We start from the raw sequence: 16,589 nt of genomic DNA on the forward strand, positions 1-16,589 counted from the left end.
CCTCGGCCCCCGGAGGAGGCAGGTCAGCCGGCGACTGATTTCCAGGGGCAAACACGGAGGAGGCCGAGGCAGTGAATCGATTCCAGTTTCCAGTCGGGCGCAGCCGGTCTGTTTGCAGGGGCGTCCAGCGCTCCAAACGGAGGTCTCCGGCAGACTCCAGCAGTCTCCCGGGTCGACCTCTCACAGAGAAGCCTTAAAACTGCCGTGGCCGCTCAGTAAATAAACTGCCGTCCAAAGGTTGGAATACACGACAACGGGGAGCACTTTTGTAAAAATCTATGTCGGAATCGGCGCTGAGACAGTTAACTACTAGTCGTCAGTTTTACATACAAAGGTTATAAACTTTTTAATTTTGTACGTTTTTGGGTCATCAGACTTCCACCTGGATTGATGCGACCCGTCACCAATTCCTCTCCTGTGCCAACTTCTTCATGTCACAGTCGTACTGACGCCCTACGTCCTCAACTGTTTGTTGTATGTAATCCAATCTCTGTTTTTCTCCTACAGTTTTTTCGCTCTACAATTCCCTCTACTACTATGGAAGTTGTTCGCTTATGTCTTAACACATGTCCTATCACACTGTCCCTTCTTCGTGTCACTGTTTTTTATGTTCCTTCTTCGATGAGTCTGCGGAGAATCGTGTCATCCCTTTTGTTGTGAGTCTACCTAATTTTCAACATTTCTCTGTAACACCACATCAGAAACGCTTCGATTCTCTCCTTTCCGGTTTCCCGATAGTCCGTTTCACTACAAGTGTACTTTCTCAGGAACGTCTTCCCCATATTAAGTCCAATGTGTGATACCAGAAGACTTGTTTTGGTTAGGAATTCCCTCTTTGCCTATGCTGGTCCTCCTCGCTCAATCAAAGGGTTAAACGGCTCTGAGCACTATGGGACTTAACTTCTGAAGTCATAAGTCCCCTAGACTTATAACTACTTAAACGTACAATGAGATTTTCACTCTGCAGCGGAGTGTGCGCTGATATGAAACTTCCTGGCACATTAAAACTGTATGCCGGACCGAGTCTCGAACTCGGGACCTTTGCCTGTCGCAGGCAAGTGCTATACCATCTGAGCTATCCAAGCACAACTCACGCCTCGCTCTCACAACTTTTCTTCTGCCAGTACCTCGTCTCCTACTTCGCAAACTTTACAGAAGCTCTCAAATGAACCTTGCAGAACTAGCACTCCTGAAAGGACGGATATTGCGGAGACATGGCTTAGCCACGGCCTGGGGGTTGTTTCCAGAATGAGATTTTCACTCTACAGCCGAGTGTGCGCTGATATGAAACTTCCTCGCAGATTAAAACCGTGTGCCGGACCGAGACTCGAACTCGGTCAGGTCCCGAGTTCGAGTCTCGGTCGGGCATAAAGTTTTAATCTGACAGGAAGTTTCTTACTTAAACCTAACTAACTTAAGTACATCACACACATCCATGCCGCCACGGCTGGCTCCCTTGCTCTGTCCATTAGGCCCTATGGGTTATTTTCCTTCCAAGATCGCAGAATTTCTTAAGTTCGTCTATTTCGTCGTCAACAATTTTGACATTAACTTCGCGCTATTCTCATTTCTGCTGCTCCTCATCAATTTCCCCTTTCTTCGCTTTACTCTCGATCTATATTCTTGTCCTCAGTAGACTATACATTGTCTTCTACAGAACCTATCATTCTTCACTTTCACTAAGAATAGCAATGCCACAAGCAAATCATATCATTGCTATTCTTTCGCCTTGAATTTTAATCCCACCGTTGAACCTTTCTTTAATTTCAGTCATTGCTCGTCTGTGTATAGGTTCAAAAGTATTGCAAAAAGAGCACATATCTGCCTTCCCACTTCTTATTCAGAGTACTTTGTTATTAAAACTTCCTGGAAGATTAAAACTGTGTGCCCGACCGAGACTCGAACTCGGGACCTTTGCCTTTCACGGACAATTTTCTACCATCTGAGCTACGCAAGCACGACTCACGCCCTGCCCTCACAGCTTCACTTCTGCCAGTACCTCGTCTCCTACCTTCCAAACTTTACAGAAGCTCTCCATCGAACCTTGCAGAACTAGTGCTCCTGAAAGAAAGGACATTGCGGAGACATGGCTTAGCCACCGCCTGGGGGATATATCTGGAATGAAATTTTCACTCTACAGCGAAGTGTGCGCTGATATGAAACTTCCTGGAAGATTAAAACTGTGTATCCGACCGAGACTCAAATACGGAAAGTTCTGCATGGTTCGCAGGAGAGCTTCTGTAAAGTTTGGAAGGTAGGAGACGAGGTACTGGCAGAAGTGAAGCTGTGAGGGCCGGGCGTCAATCGTGCTTCGGTAGCTCAGATGGTAGAGCACTTGCCCGCGAAAGGCAAAGGTCTCGAGTTAGAGTCTCGGTCGGGCACACAGTTTTAATCTTCCAGGAAGTTTCATATCAGCGCACACTCCGCTGTAGAGTGAAAATTTCATTCCCCCAGGCTGTGGCTAAGCCATGTCTCCGCAATATCCTTCCTTTCAGGAGCGGTAGTTCTGCAAGGTTCGCAGGAGAGCTTCTGTAAAGTTTGGAAGGTAGGAGACGAGGTACTGGCAGAAGTGAAGCTGTGAGGGCCGGGCGTGAGTCGTGCTTCGGTAGCGCAGATGGTTGCCAGCACGGTAGCTCAGCGTGTTCAGTCAGAGAATTAGTAGCCCTCAGTAATAATAATAAAAAAAATTGAGTTAATCGATCAGCAACGAACAGAAACGGATGTCTTACGACGTCCGCCCCGAGCAGATGCAACGAACGAAAGCTAACAAAATGAGATTGAGGAGAAAAAAAATGGTAGAGCACTTGCCGGCGAAAGGAAAAGGTCCCGACATTGAGTCTCGGTCGGGCACACAGTTTTAATCTTCCAGGAAGTTTCATATCAGCGCACACTCCGCTGTAGAGTGAAATTTTCATTCTTCTTTGTTATTGTTCCCGCTTGATCTTGTACACATCTTTCCTTATAGCTTACTTCTATTTCTTTTCAGAATTTCGAGCTTGTTGTGTCACAAGAGCTAAAGAGTTAACAGATGATACTCCTAGCTGTCACATTTTTTTGAGGAACGTGCCGTATTCGATGCTACATGCTTGAAGAGCTGTATCGAAAATCGGTCTTTTCACCTTGAAGCAGTTGTGGGCAAAACTGGATGAGTTCTTGGTGGAGAGAAATCCTTCTCCCATAGTCTTCTACACGTTATGTTGAATTACGATGCCCAGAAGCGTGATGTGGCAGTAAATTATTGTCCGTAATTATAAGAAAACACGAAATGTGCCGCATGTGTTCGCAGACACGAAGTGTACGTACCACACAACTTCCGATCGACGAAAATCGACCGAGCGAGGTGAGACGGTGCCTAGCACAGTGGACTCGCATTCGGGAGGACCACGGTTCAAACCCGCGCCTGGAAATCCTCGTTTATCTTTTCCGTCATTTCCCTCAATCGCTTCAGGCAAATGTCGGGATGGTTCCTTCGAAAGGGCACGTCCGCCTTCCTTCCCCATCTTCCCTAATCCGATAGGACTGATGACCTCGCTGTTTGGAACCCTCCCCTGAATCAACCAACAGATGAAAATAGAATTTTAGATACCGTTCTTCGCTGTCTTGCCGATTTTGCTAACCGAATTCAAAATTGGTTTCCAGATCATCAGTTGTGTTACGCGAATTGTTCAAAAATGGTTCAAATGGCTCTAAGCACTATGGGACTTAACATCTAAGGTCAACAGTCCCCTAGACTTACAACTACTTAAACGTAAGTAACCTAAGGACATCACACACACCCATGCCCGAGGCAGGATTCGAACCTACGACCGGAGCAGTCGCACGGTTCCGGACTGAAGCACTTAGAACCGCTCGGCCTCAGCGGCTGGCCACGCGAATGGTGTAAAAACATTTGCGGTTCCAATTTCATCAGAGCGACGAAGTGAGGTTATAAGTATCGTCAAAAAAATTTCAAAAATTTTCAAAATGTATTAACTCCTTAGATACCTCAGTGACAAGGAGGAAGTAAAGCAGATTGTACAGGGCGCTCATAATTAAACTGCAGCTACTCTAGGCATGCAGTGTGGGCTGTAATTATACTATGTCAACGAGACATCTGCTAATGCGTTAAAGCGAACCGATTTACGCCGGAAAGAAAGATTAGTTCCAGTTTCGGCATTCAGGTGCCAATCTGGGGATGAAAACCATCTGTCTGACGGTATACGATCCACGCTGCCGTTTAACAAGCCATGAAGTGAGTGAGCAATTCGGCTTCGAGAAGAGAGGCCGTGCGCTACTAGTGTAACTTTTTTATGCGAACGGCAGCAGTTGCAGTGTTTCCGAGTGAAACGTCTGGGAAGAGACATGATATCATTAAGTGGTTTAAAAATGGTTCAAATGGCTCTGAGCACTATGGGACTCAACTGCTGTGGTCATCAGTCCCCTAGAACTTAGAACTACTTAAACCTAACTAACCTAAGGACATCACACACATCCATGCCCGAGGCAGGATTCGAACCTGCGACCGTAGCAGTCGCACGGTTCCGGACTGCGCGCCTAGAACCGGGAGACCACCGCGGCCGGCAAGTGGTTTAAAGAAGATGATAATCAAACTCGAGAACTCAGATGAGCTTGGTGTGGCACCTGAAAGAGAAAGGCGTCCTTTCTCGATGGAAATTATTTGACGAGGTTGCTGTCACTGTATCTGACCACGCAGCCCGTTCCCGGGCAGTGGCAGTCACGAGAATTGTCCATCCCACGGTCAACAGTATGGAAAGTTTAGCGGTTCTATTTGACACTGGTTCCCGTGCAAGGCCCAGACGGCGCAGCAACTGAATGCTCATGAGCCGCAGCATCATTCTGAATTTGATCTTCAGTTTCTTGCATGGGTTGAAGTTGATCACGTGGCTGGGCAATGTTCTTGGAGTGACGAGGCACATTTTTGCACTACAGGGAGCAACGAATACACAGAGGTGCTGAATTTGGGGTACTCTTAAACTGCGTGTTGTGCACGAAGAACCACGGGAGTCGTCGAATGTGGCTGTGTGATGTGAAGTCACAGGCGGTTTCATTCTCGGTCCGTTTTTCTTTGAAGTAAATACACACAGAGGGCCAGTCATATGTACCGTTACCTCTCTACGATACCGAGACCTCTTTGTACATTATGTGATTCCTGCTATGGAAAAGCGGAACTGAGTCGAAACCTTTACGCATGATTGCATTTCGGGCGTATTATAGTATTTGAGGGTTGTAGCATCGCGCCTTAGTACCTGAATAGTGCAAATTCGTGTAGTCGTCTGTCTTCTGTTTTTGTTGTGAACGGCCAGTGTCGGTTGGCCAGTCAGTGTGCTCCCTGCCGCCGTTGGATAAGCAGCTGCTGCAGCAAGTCGTATAACCCTAGCTTACTTATTTGTTAGATAGTTTAATTAATTTCTTTGCGTGTTTTTGGGTACTTGCATTGTTTAATTCATATATTTCGGGCGTATTATAGTATTTGACAGTTGTAGCATCGCGCTTTAGTGTTTACTTCGTAGATTCTTATTTAAATTGCGTGTGAGTTTCGTATAGGAGGTGCAATTTCGAGTTTTAGTTACTGTAATCGTAAATTCAGCAGATTGTAGCGCAGTCGTTAGGCATTTGTACAGGTTAGTTGATACATTCTTTGTGTGTTCCGCTTGCGTTATCTAGGCACGGACTCGTGTTTCAGTAACTGTTGTTAAACATCAATTAGAATGGACAGGGACTGCGATTGCTGTGTTCGGATGAGGGCTGACTTGGCATCCCTTCGCTCACAGCTGCAATCGGCGCTGACTTCGGTCGCGCAGCTTGAGGCTGTTGCCAATGGGCACCACTGTGGGGAGCCGGACTCGGGTATCACGGGGATGTCAACCTCATCCCGTCTGTCCCCAGATCGGTCTGCCGCTGTGGTTGCCCCGGTTGCTGCCCGCAGTGGGGCTGAGCCCTCGCCTGTGGTTGATTGGGAGGTCGTTCCAAGGCGTGGCAGGCAGCGAAAGGCGTCCCCGGAGGCTGATCAGAAAGCCTCCCCGGTGCGTCTGACAAACCGGTTTCAGGCACTGTCTCTGGCTGAGCCAGATGCAGCCGCCTGCCCTGTTTCAGAGGATCATTCTCAGCCTTCAAGGTCCGGGCAATCGCAGAGGGTGGGCTTACTGGTAGTTGGGAGCTCCAATGTTAGGCGCGTAATGGGGCCCCTTAGGGATATGGCGGCTAAGGAGGGGAAGAAATCCAGTGTGCACTCCGTGTGCATTCCGGGAGGAGTCATTCCTGATGCGGAAAGGGTCCTTCCGGATGCCATGAAGAGCACAGGGTGCAGCCAGCTGCAGGTGGTGGCACATGTCGGCACTAATGACGTGTGTCGCTTTGGATCTGAGGAAATTCTCTCTGGATTCCAGCGGCTATCTGATTTGGTGAAGGCTGCCGGTCTTGCTTACGAGATGAAGGCAGAGCTCACCATCTGCAGCATCGTTGACAGAACCGACTGCGGACCTTTGGTGCAGAGCCGGGTGGAGGGTCTGAATCAGAGGCTCAGACGGTTTTGCGACCGTATTGGCTGCAGATTCCTTGACTTGCGCCATAGGGTGGTGGGGTTTCGGGTTCCGCTGAATAGGTCAGGAGTTCACTACACTCAGCTGGCGGCTACACGGATAGCGGAGGCTGTGTGGCGTGGACTGGGCGGTTTTTTAGGTTAGAAGGCCTCGGGAAAGTGCGGGATGGGCTGCAATGTCAAAGGGTGCTTGGCAATTACAGGACGTGGTTGGATCAAGGAACAGTCGGAATTATAGTTGTAAACTGTTGTAGTCGCGCTGGAAAAGTCCCTGAGCTTCAAGCGCTAATAGAAAGCACAGAAGCTGATATCGTTATAGGTACAGAAAGCTGGCTAAAGCCTGAAATAAGTTCTGCAGAAATTTTTACGAAGTCTCAGACGGTGTTCAGGAAAGATAGATTAGGCAGAATTGGTGGTGGAGTGTTGGTGTCTGTCAGTAGTGGTTTATCTTGTAGTGAAGTCGAAGTAGATACTCCGTGCGAATTGGTGTGGGTGGAGGTTATACTTAACAGCCGAATTAAGTTAATAATTGGCTCCTTCTACCGACCCCCAGACTCCGATGATACAGTTGCGGAACAGTTCAGAGAAAGTTTGAGTCTCGTAACAAATAAATACCCCACTCATACGGTTATAGTTGGTGGGGACTTCAACCTACCCTCGGTATGTTGGCAAAAATACTTGTTCAAAACCGGTGGTAGGCAGAAAACGTCTTCCGAGATTGTCCTAAATGCATTCTCCGAAAATTATTTAGAGCAGTTAGTCCACGAACCCACGCGAATTGTAAATGGTTGCGAAAACACACTTGACCTCTTGGCCACAAACAATCCAGAGCTGATAGAGAGCATCATGACTGATACAGGGATTAGTGATCACAAGGTCATTGTAGCTAGGCTCAATACCATTTCTTCCAAATCCATCAGAAACAAACACAAAATAATTTTATTTAAAAAAGCGGATAAAGTGCCACTAGAAGCCTTCCTAAAAGACAATTTCCATTCCTTCCGAACTGACTATGCGAATGTAGACGAGATGTGGCTCAAATTCAAAGATATAGTAGCAACAGCAATTGAGATATTCATACCTCATAAATTGGTAAGAGATGGAACGGATCCCCCGTGGTACACAAAAAAGGTCCGAACGCTGTTGCAGAGGCAACGGAAAAAGCATGCGAAGTTCAGAAGAACGCGAAATCCCGAAGATGGGCTAAAATTTACAGACGCGCGAAATTTGGCACGTACTTCGATGCGAGATGCCTTTAATAGGTTCCACAACGAAACATTGTCTCGAAATTTGGTAGAAAATCCGAAGAAATTCTGGTCGTATGTAAAGTACACAAGCGGCAAGACGCAGTCAATACCTTCGCTGCGCAGTGCCGATGGTACTGTTATCGACGACTGTGCCGCTAAAGCGGAGTTATTGAACGCAGTTTTCCGAAATTCCTTCACCAGGGAAGACGAATGGAATATTCCAGAATTTGAAACACGAACATCTGCTAGCATGAGTTTCTTAGAAGTAGATACCTTAGGGGTTGCGAAGCAACTCAAATCGCTTGATACGGGCAAGTCTTCAGGTCCAGATTGTATACCGATTAGGTTCCTTTCAGATTACGCTGATACTATAGCTCCCTACTTAGCACTCATATACAACCGCTAGCTCACCGATAGATCTGTACCTACAGATTGGAAAATTGCGCAGGTCGCACCAGTGTTCAAGAAGGGTAGTAGGAGTAATCCATTTAACTACAGACCTATATCATTGACGTCGGTTTGCAGTAGGGTTTTGGAGCATATACTGTATTCAAACATTATGAATCATCTCGAAGGGAACGATCTATTGACACGTAATCAGCATGGCTTCAGAAAACATCGCTTTTGTGCAACGCAGCTTGCTCTTTATTCGCACGAAGTAATGGCCGCTATCGACAGGGGATCTCAAGTTGTTTCCGTATTTCTAGATTTCCGGAAAGCTTTTGACACCGTTCCTCACAAGCGACTTCTAATCAAGCTGCGGAGCTATGGGGTATCGTCTCAGTTGTGCGACTGGATTCGTGATTTCCTATCAGAAAGGTCGCAGTTCGTAGTAATAGACGGCAAATCATCGAGTAAAACTGAAGTGATATCAGGTGTTCCCCAGGGAAGCGTCCTGGGACCTCTACTGTTCCTGATATATATAAATGACCTGGGTGACAATCTGAGCAGTTCTCTTAGGTTGTTCGCAGATGATGCTGTAATTTACCGTCTAGTAAGGTCATCCGAAGACCAGTATCAGCTGCAAAGCGATTTAGAAAAGATTGCTGTATGGTGTGTCAGGTGGCAGTTGACGCTAAATAACGAAAAGTGTGAGATGATCCACATGAGTTCCAAAAGAAATCCGTTGGAATTCGATTACTCGATAAATAGTACAATTCTCAAGGCTGTCAATTCAACTAAGTACCTGGGTGTTAAAATTACGAACAACTTCAGTTGGAAGGACCACGTAGATAATATTGTCGGGAAGGCGAGCCAAAGGTTGCGTTTCATTGGCAGGACACTTAGAAGATGCAACAAGTCCACTAAAGAGACAGCTTACACTACACTCGTTCGTCCTCTGTTAGAATATTGCTGCGCGGTGTGGGATCCTTACCAGGTGGGATTGACGGAGGACATCGAGAGGGTGCAAAGAAGGGCAGCTCGTTTTGTATTATCGCGTTATAGGGGAGAGAGTGAGGCAGATATGATACACGAGTTGGGATGGAAGTCATTACAGCATAGACGTTTTTCGTCGCGGCGAGAGCTTTTTACGAAATTTCAGTCACCAACTTTCTCTTCCGAATGCGAAAATATTTTGTTGAGCCCAACCTACATAGGTAGGAATGATCATCAAAATAAAATAAGAGAAATCAGAGCTCGAACAGAAAGGTTTAGGTGTTCGTTTTTCCCGCTCGCTATTCGGGAGTGGAATAGTAGAGAGATAGTATGATTGTGGTTCGATGAACCCTCTGCCAGGCACTTAAATGTGAATTGCAGAGTAGTCATGTAGATGTGGATGGGGCAACATCTCATTTTGCTCACCGAGTGAAACAACTGCTTGCTGAAACTTTCAAAGAACGAAGGGTTTTCGAGCTGCGTGGTCTGCAAGAACACCTGATCGGAATCCATGCGACTTCTGGCTCTAGAGGTATCCGAAAGAACGCGTTTACCAGGAACAGGTTCGGTCTCCACCTGATCTGAAGGACAGTCGCTATACAGGGATACGCTGCTCCGATTCCACCGGAACTGCTGTGAGCAAATGTTGATCATGTCGTTTTACGGATGCAGCGTCTCGTGTCTCCGATGCTAGTTTTGTAAACGGCGGTTTAGAATATCAACATTAGGTCCTTCTCACTTGTTTCACTTTTACTGTCCAGGTCCCGTTGCTAATCCATTTCATGAAGAAACATTTCTATACGTCTTTCTTCCATACACACCTCGTGGCAAGAAGTGGAACTAATGTTTCTACAGTGTAAATACACTCCTGGAAATGGAAAAAAGAACACATTGACACCGGTGTGTCAGACCCACCATACTTGCTCCGGACACTGCGAGAGGGCTGTACAAGCAATGATCACACGCACGGCACAGCGGACACACCAGGAACCGCGGTGTTGGCCGTCGATTGGCGCTAGCTGCTCAGCATTTGTGCACCGCCGCCGTCAGTGTCAGCCAGTTTGCCGAGGCATACGGAGCTCCATCGCAGTCTTTAACACTGGTAGCATGCCGCGACAGCGTGGACGTGAACCGTATGTGCAGTTGACGGACTTTGAGCGAGGGCGTATAGTGGGCATGCGGGAGGCCGGGTGGACGTACCGCCGAATTGCTCAACACGTGGGGCGTGAGGTCTCCACAGTACATCGATGTTGTCGCCAGTGGTCGGCGGAAGGTGCACGTGCCCGTCGACCTGGGACCGGACCGCAGCGACGCACCGATGCACGCCAAGACCGTAGGATCCTACTCAGTGCCGTAGGGGACCGCACCGCCACATCCCAGCAAATTAGGGACACTGTTGCTCCTGGGGTATCGGCGAGGACCATTCGCAACCGTCTCCATGAAGCTGGGCTACGGTCCCGCACACCGTTAGGCCGTCTTCCGCTCACGCCCCAACGTCGTGCAGCCCGCCTCCAGTGGTGTCGCGACAGGCGTGAATGGAGGGACGAATGGAGACGTGTCGTCTTCAGCGATGAGAGTCGCTTCTGCCTTGGTGCCAATGATGGTCGTATGCGTGTTTTGCGCCGTGCAGGTGAGCGCCACAATCAAGACTGCATACGACCGAGGCACACAGGGCCAACACCCGGCATCATGGTGTGGGAAGCGATCTCCTACACTGGCTGTATACCTCTGGTGATCGTCGAGGGGACACTGAATAGTGCACGGTACATCCAAACCGTCATCGAACCCATCGTTCTACCATTCCTAGACCGGCAAGGGAACTTGCTGTTCCAACAGGACAATGCACGTCCGCATGTATCCAGTGCCACCCAACGTGCTCTAGAAGGTGTAAGTCAACTACCCTGGCCAGCAAGATCTCCGGATCTGTCCCCCATTGAGCATGTTTGGGACTGGATGAAGCGTCGTCTCACGCGGTCTGCACGTCCAGCACGAACGCTGGTCCAACTGAGGCGCCAGGTAGAAATGGCATGGCAAGCCGTTCCACTGGACTACATCCAGCATCTCTACGATCGTCTCCATGGGAGAATAGCAACCTGGAATGCTGCAAATGGTGGATATACACTGTACTAGTGGCGACATTGTGCATGCTCTGCTGCCTGTGTCTATGTGCCTGTGGTTCTGTGAGTGTGAACATGTGATGTATCTGACCCAGGAATGTGCCAATAAAGTTTCCCCTTCCTGGGACAATGAATTCACGGTGTTATTATTTCAATTTCCAGGAGTGTAGGTTACGCGTTAGCGCATTAGAATATCTACAAAGTTTCGCTGCTAAAAGACAATTACACCCACACTGCACCTCTGTGAACGGGTGCACATTAATTACACTGAAGAGGCAGAGAAACTGGCATACCGGCCTAATAACATGTAGGGTTCCAGCTAGCAGGCAAGAAATGCCGCAAGACTACGTGGCATGGACTCGACTACTGTCTGAAGTACGAGGTGCATTCAAGTTCTAAGGCCTCAGATTTTTTTTTCTAATTAACTACTCACCCGAAATCGATGAAACTGGCTTTACTTCTCGACGTAATCCCCCTGCAGACGTACACATTTTTCACAACGCTGACGCCATGATTCCATGTCAGCGGCGAAGGGTTCTTTAGGAGTCTGTTTTGACCACTGGAAAATCGCTGAGGCGATAGCAGCACGGCTGGTGAATGTGCGGCCACGGAGAGTGTCTTTCATTGTTGGAAAAAGCCAAAAGTCACTAGGAGCCAGGTCAGGTGAGTAGGGAGCATGAGGAATCACTTCAGAGTTGTTATCACGAAGAAACTGTTGCGTAACGTTAGCTCGATGTGCGGGTGCGTTGTCTTGGTGAAACAGCACACGCGCAGCTCTTCCCGGACGTTTTTGTTGCAGTGCAGGAAGGAATTTGTTTTTCAAAACAGTTTTCGTAGGATGCACCTGTTACCGTAGTGCCCTTTGGAATGCAATGGGTAAGGATTACGCCCTCGCTGTCCCAGAACGTGATGGATACCATCATTTTTTCAGCACTGGCAGTTACCCGAAATTTTTTTGGTGGCGGTGAATCTGTGTGCTTCCATTGAGCTGACTGGCGCTTTGTTTTTGAATTGAAAAATGGCATCCACGTCTCATCCATTGTTACAACCGACGAAAAGGAAGTCCCATTAATGCTGTCGTTGTGCGTCAACATTGCTTGGCAACATGCCACACGGGCAGCCATGTGGTCGTCCGTCAGCATTCGTGGCACCCTCCTGGATGACATTTTCGCATTTTCAGGTCATCATGTAGGATTGTGTGCACAGAACACACAGAAATGCCAACTATGGAGGCGATCTATTCAGCAGTCATTCGGCGATCCCCCAAAACAATTCTCTCCACTTTCTCGATCATGTCGTCAGACCGGCTTGTGCGAGCCCGAGGTTGTTTCGGTTTGTTGTCACGCGGTGTTCTGCCTTCATTAAACTGTCGCACCCACGAACGCACTTTCGACGCATCCATAACTCTATCACCACATGTCTCCTGCAACTGTCGATGAATTTCAGTTGGTTTCACACCACGCAAATTCAGAAAACGAATGATTGCACGCTGTTCAAGTAAGGAAAAAGTATTTAAAACAGTTCTCATTCTCGCAGCTGGCGGTAAAATTCCATCTGCCGTACGGTGCTGCCACCTCTGGGACGTATTGACAATGAACACGGCCTCGTTTTAAAACAATGCGCATGTTTCTATCTCTTTCCAGTCCGGAGAAAAAAAAAATCGGAGGCCTTAGAACTTGAATGCACCTCGTAGTTATGGAGGGAATAGACACAATCAATCCTCCAGGGCTGCCCGTAAGAATACGACGGGGTGGAGATCTCTTCTGAACAGCACGTAGCAATGCATCCCAAATATGCTCAATAATGTTCATCTCTGGGGCTTTGGGTGCCCAGCGGAAGTGTTTAAACTTAGAAGAGTGATCTTGGAGACACTCTATAGCTACTCTGCACGTGTGGGGTGTCGGATTGTTCTGTTGGAATTGCCCAAGTCCGTCGGAATTCACGATGAACATGGATGGATAAAGGTGATCAGATAGGGACGCTTACGCACGTGTCACCTGCTAGAGTCGTATCTAGACGCATTGGGGGTCCCATATCACTCCAGCTGCACACCCCACTACAGAGCCTGCACCAACCTGAACAGGACCCTTCTGACGTGCAGGATACAAGGATTTATGTGGTTGTCTCCATACCTGTACATGTCCATCCGCTCAATACAATGTGAGATGAGACTCTTCCGATCACGCAACATGTTTCCAGTCATCAACAGTCCAATGTCAGTGTTGGCGGGCCCAGGAGATGCGTAAAGCTGTGTGTAGTGCAGTCATCAAGGGTACTTGAGTGGACCCGCGGCTCCGAACGCCCATATCGAAGATGTTTCATTTAATGGTTCGCACACTGACACTTGTTGATGGCGCAGCAGTGAAATCTACAGCAATTTGCAGAAGGGTTGAACTACTATCACGTTGAACGATTCTCTTCAGTCGTCGTTGGTCCCGTTCTTGCAGGACATTTTTCCGGCCGCACCGATGTCGGAGATTTGATGTTTTACCGGATTCCTAATATTCACGGCACACTCGTGAAAGGGTCGTACGGGAAAATCCCCCTTCACTTCTACCTCGGAGATGCTGTGTCCCATTGCTCGTGCGCCGACTGTAAGACCGCGTTCAAACTCACTTAAATCTAAATAACCTGCCATTGTAGCAGCAGTAACCGATTTAACAACCGCGCCACAAAAAAAAAAAAAAAAAAGGTTCAAATGGCTCTGAGCACTATGGGACTTAACATCTGATCACCAGTACCCTAGAACTTGGAACTAATTAAACCTAACTAACCTAAGGACATCACACAACACCCAGCCATCACGAGCGAGAGAAAATCCCTAACCCCGCCGGGAATCGAACCCGGGAACGCGGGCGTGGGAAGCGAGAACGCTACCGCACGACCACGAGATGCGGGCAACTGCGCCACACACTTCTCATTTTAGGTGTTGCCAACCGCAGCTCCGTATTCTGCCTGTTTACATATCTCTGTATTTGAATACGCATGCCTATACCAGTTTCTTAGGCGCTTCAGTGTATAACCACCTGGTACAAGATGAGATGTTTCAACACCTTATCAATGCCACTTCATATATCAGAAATGGTTCTAATGTTACTTAAAAACCGTCTTGATTGCAAATATTTTTATTCATATGACCGGTTTCGGTTCATTCAGAACCATCTTCAGATCTGATATTTCAGTTACAAGAGTAACCCGTCCAAATCCAGCAGTTTTCACATTTATGTGACGTAGCATGTGAAAACTGCTGGATTTGGACGGGTTACTCTTGTAACTGAAATATCAGATCTGAAGATGGTTCTGAATGAACCGAAACCGGTCATATGAATAAAAATATTTGCAATCAAGACGGTTTTTAAGTAACATTATAATTTCACTGATTGCTGTTGTCCCATAAGACATTATGTCTGTTTTTGCAAAGAAATGGTTGTGTTATATGGACCCATAACAAGCGAGTTGAGGAAAAAGTGTGTGTGTGTGGGGGGGGGGGGGGGGGGGGGGGAAGATAACTGTTGCAAGATTATTGCACTCAAACATTTTGTAGAGTTGTAATGTTAGAAAATATACACATTCGTTTTTCTGCTAGCGTAATCAGCGAATGTTTTGTTACAAGGCACTGCTTATGTACGAAAGCCTTTTTCACTATAAGAAGTTGAAGTTCATGATTAGCGTGTTGTACAAAATGTAGGGACGTTTCCCAATCCGTTTTGTTTTTACGTTTCAGTAAATGTATCCTCATTTATTTCCTCCTATAAAGATAAGGTTTGCCTGTCTTCGATTAGTAATGAAATCGCTTCGTCCGCAATAACCAACATTTTAAAAAGCACGTAGCAATCTCATAAACTAAACATTGTTCAAGTGCGGTAACGTGTTTCATGGAAAAGCCGGTTCTGAAAGCTGAAACCCGGCAGTCACAACCGCATTTACAGACTGATACCAGTGTTCTCACGATATGCGGTATTACTAACTGCATCCCCTTATTGTAGTTAGCTGGGGAATCTGTTTGTGGTACCATATAGCATGTAAATTAGCAATGAAATCGCTCCACACTGGGAACCAACAATTACGTGACATCAGTAATTAAATGAAAGCAAAAACAAAATGTTGTCTTGTTGAGAAGATGACGTATGAATAGAACATATTGCTTTGATGCTTAAAACACGAACGAAATGTATTTATATAAAACAAAAATCTAGAAATCTCAGGACCACTCTGACTGGACGTGGACATGACTCAGTTGTTGAGGGGAGGGAGGTGGGAAGACGTCGTCTCGCCACTATTCGTGACCATTCTTCGTGTAGTGGTGTCGGCGGCAGGCGCTGCGTCGGTACGACGCGTCGCTTCTAAGCTGTGCGGCGCGAGTAGCTATGTACATTGGAATCCGCGACTTTGCGGCAGGACCGAGGTACGATCGTCGCGTTGTCTGCCCCTGCACACGTCATCCATCTCTCAGCTCCACCGTTCCTGGAAATTTTCTCCTCTCGCGGCGTTGTCATTGGCGGACTCAGTTTGCAATACCGCCCAGTGACCAGAAGAATCACATGATTTCGTTAGTTCATTCTTGATGTTCCATCCTAATGGCTGTCGGGGTCCATCACTTTCCAGCACGCTACTATTGGTATACTATACGTGAACAACAAAATGGTTCAGATGGCTCTGAGCACTATTGGACTTAACTTCTGAGGCCATCAGTCCACTAGAACTTAGAACTACTTAAACCTAACTAACCTAAGGACACCACACACATCCATGCCCGAGGCAGGATTCGAACCTGCGACCGTAGCGGTCACGCGGTTCCAGACTGTAAGTGAACAACACTAATGCTCTATATGAATATAAAGATGGTATATATACATGTCCGAAAGAACAGATGCCCTCTTCATATAGTTAATGATAACCGGCCATTGACCTCCTTCTGTGCGGATGCACACGCAATTGCTCGAACTCTTACGGGGCTCGGTAAGATTGTCTGACGCGAGTAACGAGTGTAATGGGCAGAGGCACTACGAATGTAGTGTGTGGACATTATGTTGCGAATGTGGGTCTCACGGGAAGCGTGCAAGGGATAAATCCCTGTAGTGGCACTATCCTCTGTGCCCTCGGTAGCTCAGGTGGATAGAGCGTCTGCCATGTAAGCAGGAGATCCCGGGTTCGAGTCCCGGTCGGGGCACACATTTTCAACTGTTCCCGTTGATGTATATCAACGCCTGTCGACAGCTTAAGGTCCTGATTTAATTATCATTTCACACTAATGTTCTATTATTGCAACTCTACCGATAGAGCGTACGTGTTGGAAGTTAATTGACATCC

General features: G+C 47.4%; 1 protein-coding gene and 1 non-coding gene across 2 annotated transcripts in view; one reads left to right on the forward strand and one right to left on the reverse strand.

The window, feature by feature from the left end:
- LOC126267614 (SCY1-like protein 2) overlaps positions 1 to 16,589 on the reverse strand; it is a 966,784-nt gene that overhangs the window by 572,113 nt on the left and 378,082 nt on the right. The gene's annotated exons all lie outside the window — the stretch shown is intronic.
- Trnat-ugu (transfer RNA threonine (anticodon UGU)) lies at positions 16,375 to 16,449 on the forward strand. The gene has a single exon. It is a non-coding gene; the product is annotated as a tRNA-Thr (tRNA).

Source organism: Schistocerca gregaria, chromosome 4 (genome assembly GCF_023897955.1).
Source record: "Schistocerca gregaria isolate iqSchGreg1 chromosome 4, iqSchGreg1.2, whole genome shotgun sequence".
Classification (NCBI taxonomy): domain Eukaryota; kingdom Metazoa; phylum Arthropoda; class Insecta; order Orthoptera; family Acrididae; genus Schistocerca; species Schistocerca gregaria.